The sequence below is a fragment of the Hypomesus transpacificus genome, chromosome 23, assembly GCF_021917145.1.
Source record: "Hypomesus transpacificus isolate Combined female chromosome 23, fHypTra1, whole genome shotgun sequence".
Taxonomy (NCBI): domain Eukaryota; kingdom Metazoa; phylum Chordata; class Actinopteri; order Osmeriformes; family Osmeridae; genus Hypomesus; species Hypomesus transpacificus.
The window spans coordinates 13,724,976-13,736,135 of record NC_061082.1 but is presented as its reverse complement, the minus strand read 5'-3'; positions in this window follow the sequence as shown (position 1 = coordinate 13,736,135).

The following is an 11,160-nucleotide window of genomic DNA, read 5'->3' as shown; positions in this document are numbered from 1 at the left end:
TAGCTGAGGTGAGGCTATGCTTTAAGAAGATCAACCCTCGCAAGGCACCTGGCCCAGACGGCATATCAGGTAGGGCCCTTAGGGGCTGCGCTGACCAGCTGGCAGGGGTCTTCAGTGACATCTTCAACCTCTCCCTTAACCTGTCTGTACTCCCCACCTGCTTCAAGAGGACCACCATCATCCCTGTGCCCAAGAACACCAAGGTCACATGTCTGAATGACTATCGCCCAATAGCACTGACCTCTATCATCATGAAGTGCTTCGAGCGGCTAGTCAAATCATTCATCTGCTCCTCGCTGCCCCCCACACTGGACCCTATGCAGTTTGCATACCGGTCCAATAGGTCTACAGACGATGCCATCGCTCTGACCATGCACACCGCTCTCTCCCACCTGGACAAGGGGAATACATATGTGAGGATGCTGTTCATTGACTACAGCTCTGCATTCAACACCATCATCCCCTCCAGACTGGTCTCCAAGCTTGTGGACCTGGGACTAAGCACCTCCCTCTGCAAGTGGATCTTCCACTTCCTGACGGGGAGGCCACAGGTGGTGAGAATCGGTGACCGCACTTCATCTGTACTGATCACCAACACAGGCACCCCCCAGGGCTGTGTGCTCAGCCCTCTCCTGTTCTCCTTGTTCACCCACGACTGTGCGGCTACGCACAGCTCCAACCTCCTCGTTAAGTTTGCTGACGACACAACCATCGTGGGCCTCATCTCTGACAGTGACGAGTCAGCCTACAGAGAGGAGGTTGACACCCTGACATCATGGTGTCAGGACAACAACCTCTCTCTTAACATCAGCAAGACCAAGGAGATGATTGTGGACTTTAGGAGGCGGCAGGAGGAGGAGCATGCACCCCTATTCATCAATGGATCGGAAGTGGAGAAGGTCAGCTGCTTCAAGTTCCTCGGGGTGAACATCAGCAATGACCTCACCTGGTCTGTTCACACGGACAAGGTGGTCAAAACGGCCCGTAAGCGCCTCTTCTTCCTGAGGAGACTGAAGAAGTTTGGTATGGACTCAGTCATCCTTACTAACTTTTACAGATGCACTATAGAAAGCATTCTGACTGGTTGTATCACAGTGTGGTATGGGAGCTGCACAGACCGGGACCGCAAGGCCCTACGAAGTGTGGTCCGTTCTGCTGAGTTCATCATCGGCAGGAAGCTCCCAGCCCTACAGGACACCTACCACACACGTTGCCTTAGGAAAGCCAGCAGGATTCTAAGAGACTGTTCCCACCCATCCTTCAGTCTCTTTACCCCGTTGCCTTCTGGCAGGCGTTACCGCAGCATCCGGTCGCGCACACGCAGACTGGACAACAGTTTCTACCCTAGGGTCATCAGGCTTCTCAATGGACACTGATATGGACATTTTTACTGCACACTAGTCACTTATACACTGTCACTTTCAGCTACTGGTTGCTCTTTCAGTAACATTGCACTACTGTACCTCGCCACCAGGCTCCTGTTTGGTCATTGACAAAGTCACTGATCTGTAAATTTGCACTACTGCACTGTACTCCATTTAGGTTAGATTAGTTTTTTTTTTCGGGTTGTAACAGGTTTTTTTTTTTTTTTTTTTTTGTGTATTAGGGTTAGTATAGCGTACTATTTATTGTTATCTGTAATTTAGGAAGTTTTAGTGTTAGGGTTAGTATAGTCGTTTATTTATTGCTATCTGTATATTTAGGAAGTTCACTTATCTAAGCTCAGCATAGATGTAAATTTGTTCTGTGTACTTATATGTTATGTTATGCCAAGTGCTTGCGTTGTCTTGTCTTAAGAATTTCAGTGCCCAGTCTAACCTTGTGTTGCTCTGTGCACCTGACAAATAAAAGACTTGAACTTGAACTTGAACTTGAACTAGGATTGAGGCCTGCCTCGCAGACATCTCCGTCTGGATGACCGAGCACCACCTCCAGCTGAACCTCGCCAAAACAGAACTTCTCATCATCCCGGCCAAACCCTCCATCTCCCACGACCTCTCAATCCCCCTGGGATCTGCGACGGTAACCCCCTCATCCTCTGCCAGGAACATCAAGTCTCTCCTGCAGCCTTACACCCCCACCCGGCACCTACAGTCTTCTTCAGACAACCGCCTGGTGGTCCCACCGCTCAAGACCGCCCGGTCCGAACACAAGCTCTTCTCCTGCCTGGCACCCCAGTGGTGGAATCAACTCCCCACCTCCATCAGAGACACAGACTGCCTCTCCACCTTCAAGAGAAGGTTCAAGACGCACTTGTTCAGGGAGTACAACGGTACTTAGGAATGGTTTGCTGAACCCAATGCTAGTTTGCTCAAGGATCACAATGACTCTTGCTTAGACTGTTGCTCTTGTTGGTAGCTGATTTAAACTGTTGTATTCTATTTTAGTATATCCTATTTTTATTGCTGTCCTACAGGTACACTTGCACTTAGAGATTCATGTTGTTTAATTGTCCTTGCTTAACTACATGCTCTTATGGTTTCTTCCCTTTATCACTTTTTTACTTGTTCACAATGTGTGCTTCTTGTTTTTGGCTATCCGCAATGCTTTGGGGCTATCTTGTTGTTATTATCAGTGACCTATGCTGCCCTAAAAAGGCAAAAGACCGTAACTCGCCGAAGTGTAGAACTGAGAAAAACAACTTCAAAGTTTTTGGACTTTCAAAGTAGTTGTCCTGCCAAATGTATTCTAGGTAGGACACTGGAAATCTAGCAGTTTGATGTTTTAGTGATTACACATTATCTAAATTAGACATTTTTGAAAATGTCGATCTTAAACTGCACTTTTGACCCCTATTTTGAAGTTACGGTAGTATGCTACAGTCTATAGTAAGTGGTCATGCCAAGGCAAAATACAGTAACTTCCGTTTCTTCGCTCACGTAGTTGCTTATCAAGATATAAACTCTGTATATTATAAGCCAATTTCTAAAACTGGTTGTTCCCATCCTTGATTGTGATTGGCTATATCGCGTTCCATGCCGTTGTAAAATCCAGCATAACCTCACAGGTTGTCCTCATAGCATTCTTTAACATTCCATATTACTGCGCATCGAATATTTTAAATCGAAAAAGACGGCAAAGGTGTCCATCTGGCTGTTGTGTGGCAACGATTTATGTAGGAACTATACTTTGTAGTAGCGGAAGAATGACGGTTTATTATTAAACTATTTTGTTTCTAAATATTTTTATTGATGAAACGATATCAAATATTTGTAGTAACAGTTTTAGAAAAGCAATAAGCCCCGCGAGTTCGTGGTTTACGCTGATTTTAGAACAGGTAAGGGGGTTTTCGGCACTCCGCTTCGCGTCGTGCCTAACAACTCCCCTTACCTGTTCTAAAATCAGCGTAAACCAAGGCCTCTTGGGGCTTATTGCTTAAGTAACATACACGTGGTTACCTGTCACAAGAATCACAAGACATGAGTGTTTTTGATTTAACTGCCAGGGAAGGATACTTATAAACGACTCATGTTTGGGATGTTTTGTGTTGAACTCCAGCGACTAGGCTAGGCTAATGCTAGATGTGTTTGTTGTTGCTAGGTTACGTATTAGTTGAAGTGAAACCGTACTCCATTTGAACGTTTTTGAGTGCCTCAAAACAAAGGCAAAGAACCGTAACTGATGTTACGGCATTTTGCATTGGCTTTCTAAAGACAAAGCAGGCTTTTGGAAGTTACGGTGAAGACAATAACCTATTTTCTCTGAAAAAAATGAGTTGACTTAAGATATTTGGCCACATGATAAAGCAGACCTTAACTGTTCCGAAAATGAAAAAATATCATTTTCGACTAAATTGAAGTTACGGTCTTTTGCCTTTGCACGGCAGTATGCACTTTGTGAAGCTCTCTCTTGGAAGTCGCTTTGGATAAAAGCGTCTGCTAAATGAATAAATGTAAATGTAAATGCACTATCAACAGAACAGTAACTGTCATGTACCAGTGGAGGCGCTGTCACGTACCACTAGCTACTGTCATGTACCACTAGCCACTGTCACGTACCACTAGCTCCACTGGCACATACCACTAGGTGCCAGTAGAGGCACTGGCATGTACCACTAGCCACTGTCACGTGCCAGTAGAGGCACTGGCATGTACCACTAGCGACTGCCATGTACCACTAGCGACTGCCATGTACCACTAGCGACTGCCATGTACCACTCGCTCCATTGTCACGTACCACTCGCTCCATTGTCACGTACCACTCGCTCCACTGTCGCGTACCACTCGCTACAGTACAGTACAGTTTCGGTTCTAACCGCTACTGAATTCTGTCCTTCAGGTGGCCCACCTTCACAGGAGTGCGCTAAATTACTCTAAACTAGCCAATTACACAAAAGACATTATTAAAAACACAATAACAAAGAACTAAACTATCAACACTACAACTTAGGCTGAAGATATATTTACTCAAATTGATTATCAAACGGTATTATAGCTATAAATGAAGGATGCGGGATAAAAAAGTTATGCTGTCTCTCAATGACTTCTTCACTCAACAACAGGGTTCACGTCACGAGCGGTGATGTCCGCGAGAGATGTGCTGTAATAGGCTAGTATGTAACATTTCTAGAGACGCAGCTGGTGCTTGGATAGGCTGGATCCAGCTTAGATGTTTTGTTTCAGTGATGGTACATCCCCAAATTATTTATGACTTTAAAGTATTACTTTGGATAAATGCTAGTTATTGGTACCATACATAAACAATTGATTTAATACTGTACAGTTTCCAAAATGACAGTAGGCTATAGCTCGAGCAATTCACATCACAGAATGACACACAAACGAAAATATCCGTTCGGCATTTAGATGGTTACTTTATGACCAACAAACGACGTTCTGGAAACCCCCGACAGTTTTAAACATAATGTCATATCATAACCTACAGTGGAAAAAATGTGGCTGTAAAACGCTAGCTTTTCAACAAAGCCACCGGTGTGACGTAGGACGGGGGACCGCCCTTTTTAGCTCTGGTCTGTATCTTTGTCACGCCCCAAAATCCAGACCAGCCCGAGGTAGCGTCTATCTCCGATACTAGTTTAGCTGCGCGCTGCTCTGTGTAGGGTACTTATAAGGAATTTCAAAGAAGAACGTTTTGAATAATAACAAGGATATTGAAAATGGACCATGGTCGTAAATGCTGTGTTCCAGGCTGTACAGGGAAGGCTAACACTCACAGTCTTCCCAAGGAGCCAAACATTCGACAGGCATGGCTGCTGTTGTCTATGAGAAGATCCCGGCGAAGTTTGACACTCAGTCATTCATTTGCTGAACCTGGAAAGAGGTGCTGTTCCGACCGTATGCTCATTGCAACCCCAAGCTATAAGGACAGTATGATGTTGTGCTAACAGTTATTAGCAATGTTAACGTGTCCTGTATATAGCATACCAGGTAGAATGCTAAATACGTTTCTACACACATCAAATAACTCTAGCTAGACTAGCTGTAGTCGGCATTAGAAGGGAAGCTTCCGAAAAAATAGCCAGAAAACGAACAGCAGTCTGGCTTATTGCTAACGCCTGTCTAGATAATCTATTTGAAAGAACTGGAGAAAGGCAAGTGCTAGATACAGGATACGTTAGCATTGCTAGTAACTGTTACTAGTAACACCTAGACTGTAGGCATGTAAACTAGTTTAGCTTGCTAACGCAAGAACATAGGTAGAATGTGTGATAATTTTGCCTAGTGTATTGGCAATGGGGCTAACGTTGTTTCATGTTCCTGACTGTGTTTCATTCAAATAAATAACCTGTGTTATTTAAATCTACAATTCACGATGCATGTTTGACCAGATCTTTGTCATGTTATTTTTCAGCAAGATATCTAGAGCTAACTAACTGAACCGAAGCCAAGTAGAATCACGATATGGTTTGGTTGCTAAACTGTAGCCTAACGTTCTACCCACCTAAGTCAATCCAGTTCGCTTCAACAACAGAAGTGGAAACAAGTAATGCTATCATTTCAAATGACATGTAGTCAATCTGTTGAAAACAGTGTTGTGTAGACGCAATCGATTTATTTGCGCATTTTATTTCAAGTCTACAGCTTCGGTGTTCCAGTGAGTGCTGCTGTTGGCCGTGTCGCGTTTTTGCTCCCCACTTTCACTCGTTGAAAACCAACCAGTCAGTGCACAGCTTATCTAAATATTAATGAGCATACCATAAAAGTTGAAAAGCTAGTGTTTTTTCCCGGGAACATTTCAGAGGATCTATCAGGGGGCATAGAACAGCACCCGGGCCATTTTCAACCCAACCAATGTTACATGCCCTATTCGGAGACCTTAAAGAACAGTGTGAAATACCCAGAAAACCCAGTCAATCGCCCCTTTAAGGCAATTGAATCAAGTACAAAATGCCTGAAAGGGGTATATTTATGTAAATGTACACATATGGCCTCAATATGTTTGTGTCACTAAATCAAATGTATTTTTGAAGGATGGTTCAAACCTAACAAGCTTTAAGGTGACATGCCTCTGAAGAACCATGCAAAGTTTCACCTTGATATGTCAAAATATGACTGAATTACAGCTGTTTGAACTTGGACCAAATCTGACAATGCTCGCCATTGGAGAAACAGCTTGTTTTATTATCCAGTTATTGAACTTTGTGTATTCCATGCCTGGGAATGGCTCAATTGGCTGAGATGTTGTGCTGGTAAGCAAAGGGTTGTAGGGTCAAAACCAATCAGAGGCATAGTTTTTTATTTTTGATTCTGACAAAACGGTTTCTAGTCTTCCGATAAATCTTCCGGTTGTAAAACATAGCATTGCGTGTTTATTTGAGCCCTTCACAACACTCCAATCATCTGTTTAGTGAGACTGTAAACCACTGCAAAACAAGCCAGGTTCACCACAGTAGCTAGCTACTTGTAGTCTACGCATGGTAGAGATAACACTAATGGTTATCTCTAATGAAGTAAATTGATTGTTCAGGTGGATCCCTTGTCTGTTGCACAAATTCATTTCAGTAACCTAAGCCAGGACACATCACCACTGATGCAAGGCATGATTTGAAATTCCCTTCCATGACAAGTTATGGCACTCCAAACAACCTTTAAAAAAAACTATAAGTAAGTTATTCTTTACAGCAGCAACCCAGTCATCCCGTTGTCCCATTTTCATAGGAAATGTACAAGCAGTTTCAACTTTGGCTGAATCTAACAACGCTTACCACAGGAGAAACAGCTTACTTTTTAATACAGTTACTGAACATGACACTATTCAACACTGAGAAAAGCTCAATGGGCTGGGATGGTGACCTGTAAAGTATAAGGTAGTAGCTTGGAATCCAGCCATTATCTTTTGGCCTGTCATCATTTTGATTATCTGTTTAGTTAAATAGGATGACATTCTGAAATACCATGCACAATTTAATGCAATTTCACTTGAAATGTCAACCGTTTCTTAACCTTTGTCCCAAAGCTGACCAAAGCTAATACTCTGCCCTTTCTATTCGAAAATTCTCAACAGTTGGTGTGTAGCAGAGAGGATAGAGACACTGACTTGTAACCTTATGTTTGTGAGTTCAAATCCCCATTCAGCCCTTTGTTGGCCAAACATGAAGTAGTTTTGCTCTTTTGTTGACCAACTCTCAATCTTCTACAGTGTACTTGTTTATAATATTTTGCGGAGGAACCCGCATCGCTACTTGCAGCTATATTTATTAGGGTTCCTCCAGTAGGAAGGAACCTATTGTTATTGTTGGTATTATTCTTATTATTTTTCTTCTCCTTGAGCCCCAATATCTCAAAAAGTCCCCAGTCATAAATTTTCTAATTTGGCACATTGATACTACATCCAAGTGGGTACCCCCACACCAAATATGGGCCACATTGGACCATAGGAGACGCCACAGGCCACGCCCAAAAGTCTGATTTTCAAAGAGATGGCATTTCCACCCCATTGCTCCAATTCTTCTTGTAGTCTACGCATGGTAGAGATAATGCTAATGGTTATCTATAATGAAGTAAATTGATTGTTCAGGTGGATCTACGGTGGCCCTGAAGTGCAAATGACCCCCCCTAGTATGAGTACATCCCCCAAATGAAAATACTCCCCCCCAATACGAGTCAACTCCCCCAAAATCGGAAGACTTGTTCACCTCCCCCCAATACAAAAACGCGCTCCCCCAAATGGAAAACAACATTACATTAACTCAAAAACACATTACATTAACTCTGAACGGAAAGGATAGGTTAACACTTAAGCGCTGATTGGATGCAGTAGGCTAACTAACAAGAAATAAGAAATTGATCGACAGAAGTACAAAATGCAATAGCCTGACAGAGTTACGTGCACCAGGACATTTATTTGGGTATCGAAGCATGTAGCATAGGCTACGTATGCAAAAGCATAAATTGCGTGTTAAACGTAAACATCAATAGCCAAACAACTAGCCCACGTAACTCTGTCATTATCATCAACTTGGAAGGAAAGAGGAAACATTAATGTTTACAATTCAGAGTCATTACACTACTCTTTATTTTAATCAGGGTCATTCCTATGAAATAATCTTAGATATGCTGTTAACGTTTCACAATATTACAATGTGTTGCATATGCGCACGCTAAAAACGCAGTTGAAGGAAGCAGGACTTTTCAGAAGAAAAAACTAATAGTCCACTACAGAAGAATGAAATGCCACAATGGCAGAGTAACGTGGACCAGGATAGTTGTTTGGCTATCGATTTTTACATTTAACACAAAATACTTTTGCCTAAGTAGCGTACTATTTGCTACATTCTTTGATAGCCAAACAAATGTTCTGGTGCACGTAACTCTGCCAGGCTATTGCATTTTGTACTTCTTCCGATCAATTTCATATTTCTTGTTAGTTAGCCTACTGCATCCAATCAGCGCTAAAGTGTAGTACCTACCCTCTCCGTTCAGAGTTAATGTAATGTGTTTTTGAGTTAATGTAATGTCGTTTTCCATTTGGGGGAGCACGTTTTTGAATTGGGGGGAGGTGAACAAGTCATCCGATTTGGGGGGAGTTGACTCGTATTGGGGGGGGGAGTGTTTTCATTTGGGGGATGTACTCTTATTAGGGGGTGTGGTTTGCACTTCAGGGCCATCGTATGGATCCCTGGTCTGTTGCACAAATTCATTTCAGTAACCTAAGCTAACCTATATTTTAAAATTATTATTTAAGCAACTCCCACACATCCCCTCATAGGATAGGTGCAGTATTTCTCAAACTAATAATCATTTGTTTCTGTCATTTACTGCAGGCAGGGCCGCGTTTGTGCAATGGGCAGGAGGGGCTGCTGCCCCGGGCCTCGGTCACTAGGGAGAAAAAAAACCCCACAAAAAATATATATGTATTTTTTATGCATTTACCCACCCGTAGTGAAGTCCACATTCTCGTAGCGTCACGTGTCGTTGCCGGTATCAAAGCATGAAAGACAACAATGGATTTGCATGAAGGTGATGTTAAACAAGTTTGACCTGCTTCGCCAATTTGACTTCAACGATTTGATTCTTGACTTTGCCTTCAAAAAAAGTAGACAAGTGGACTTAAACTAGTCCCACACTGATTATCTAGCCTATGTTCTTTTCAGTAGGCGGCCACAGCCTGATTATTAAATTGTTCCATCGAGTTGTTTGTAAATATGTGTTCGCTGGGCTGTGTGTGTGCACTCTAGACTGCATGTTACAATGTATTTGACATCGTGACTGGCTAGGGGTGCGTGTTACAATGTATTACAATCAGTGGCGTTTCTTAAAAAAAAAAAGAAAAAATGAATGAATGGTCAAATATTTACTATTGTGTTAACATTTTAAATGCGTTAGAACACGTTCATATCGAATATAAAGTTCTTTCAGAATCAGCTACATATATTAGCAGGTCGACTGACTGATTTCCTTCTCATACATTCCCTTAGCGTCACAGTGCATTTCCTTGTTGAAGCTCAGCTTCCATGGACTTCAATGGGGCTGCTTTGATTTTTTTTTTTCAGTGCTTTGAAACTATACGGTCATTGGATGAATGCTGAGATTTATGAAATGCCGAGTTGGTCAAAAATAAATAAATAGGTAAATAAATACATAAATACATAAATAAATATGGCTATGAAATTTAATCTGAAAAAAAATGGCAAAAAATATATAAATATTCCATTATATAATTTAGCTGAATCCATTTACCGACATCAATAAATAAATACATTTATTTTTTCAAAATGACTTTTTTGTAAAGACAACATTTATTTATTTCATAGGACTTTTATTTCCTTATGACACATTTATTTATTTTTGGAGACTTTTACACACCACATTTATTTCCACACCACATTTATTTCCACACCACATTTATTTCTGTGCTGTATGTATTTCCGATCTCACATTCAAACGAGAGGGGCGTGGTTATCTTCAGACCAACGCAGCTGCACACGAGATCGAAGGCAGATAGGGGCACCTAGATTCGGTGGATAATGGAAGACATTAGCCATGTCAGAGAACGCATGCTGGCCTTATAAATCAAATTGATCAGCATGGCTTGTCAGGCTATATTATTTTGGCACATTTTGTAGAGGTACTTGGGCGGATAAGTGCTTTGCAAAACATAGATATTGAAGTTTTAAAAAGTTTCAGACTTATCGAGCACTGTTCGTGTGCAAGATGTACAGGTAGTGGGGTGTGATTAGTGCCAGGTAATGTTAGCTAACACAGCTAGCAACCGTCGCTACGCCTAACAAAGAAGACAATTACTGCCACCGCTACATCGCTCTGCTATTATGTGGATAGCTAGGTCGATATTAGCCTGGTCCTAACCAGACCCTCGTACATTTCATTTGTACAGAGGGTCTGGGATATCTCCATTGACAAACGTTAACTTCCTTGAAGGCGGGTCCTCTGTTGAAGTTTAAAACTATTGGATCCGCCCAGAACCACTCTGATTTGCCTTGACCAATCGCAAGCGTTCGCCTTAGCCAACTAGCTGCCGTAGCTGGAAAATCAAACTTTTCCAAAACCCCGTGGGGAGGAGGGCCACAACATCATGGCCACCAACAAAACTCAGCAAGGAATGTTCTTGCTCTGGCTTTAACCTATATTCGGCAGCGTTGCCACAACCGCAGAATAGTTTTGCTCGCATCTTTCTCCGCCGCCATTACTGAACTTCTCAAACAAGTGCACAACATTAACGTCATCGTTCTCAGCCACTCCC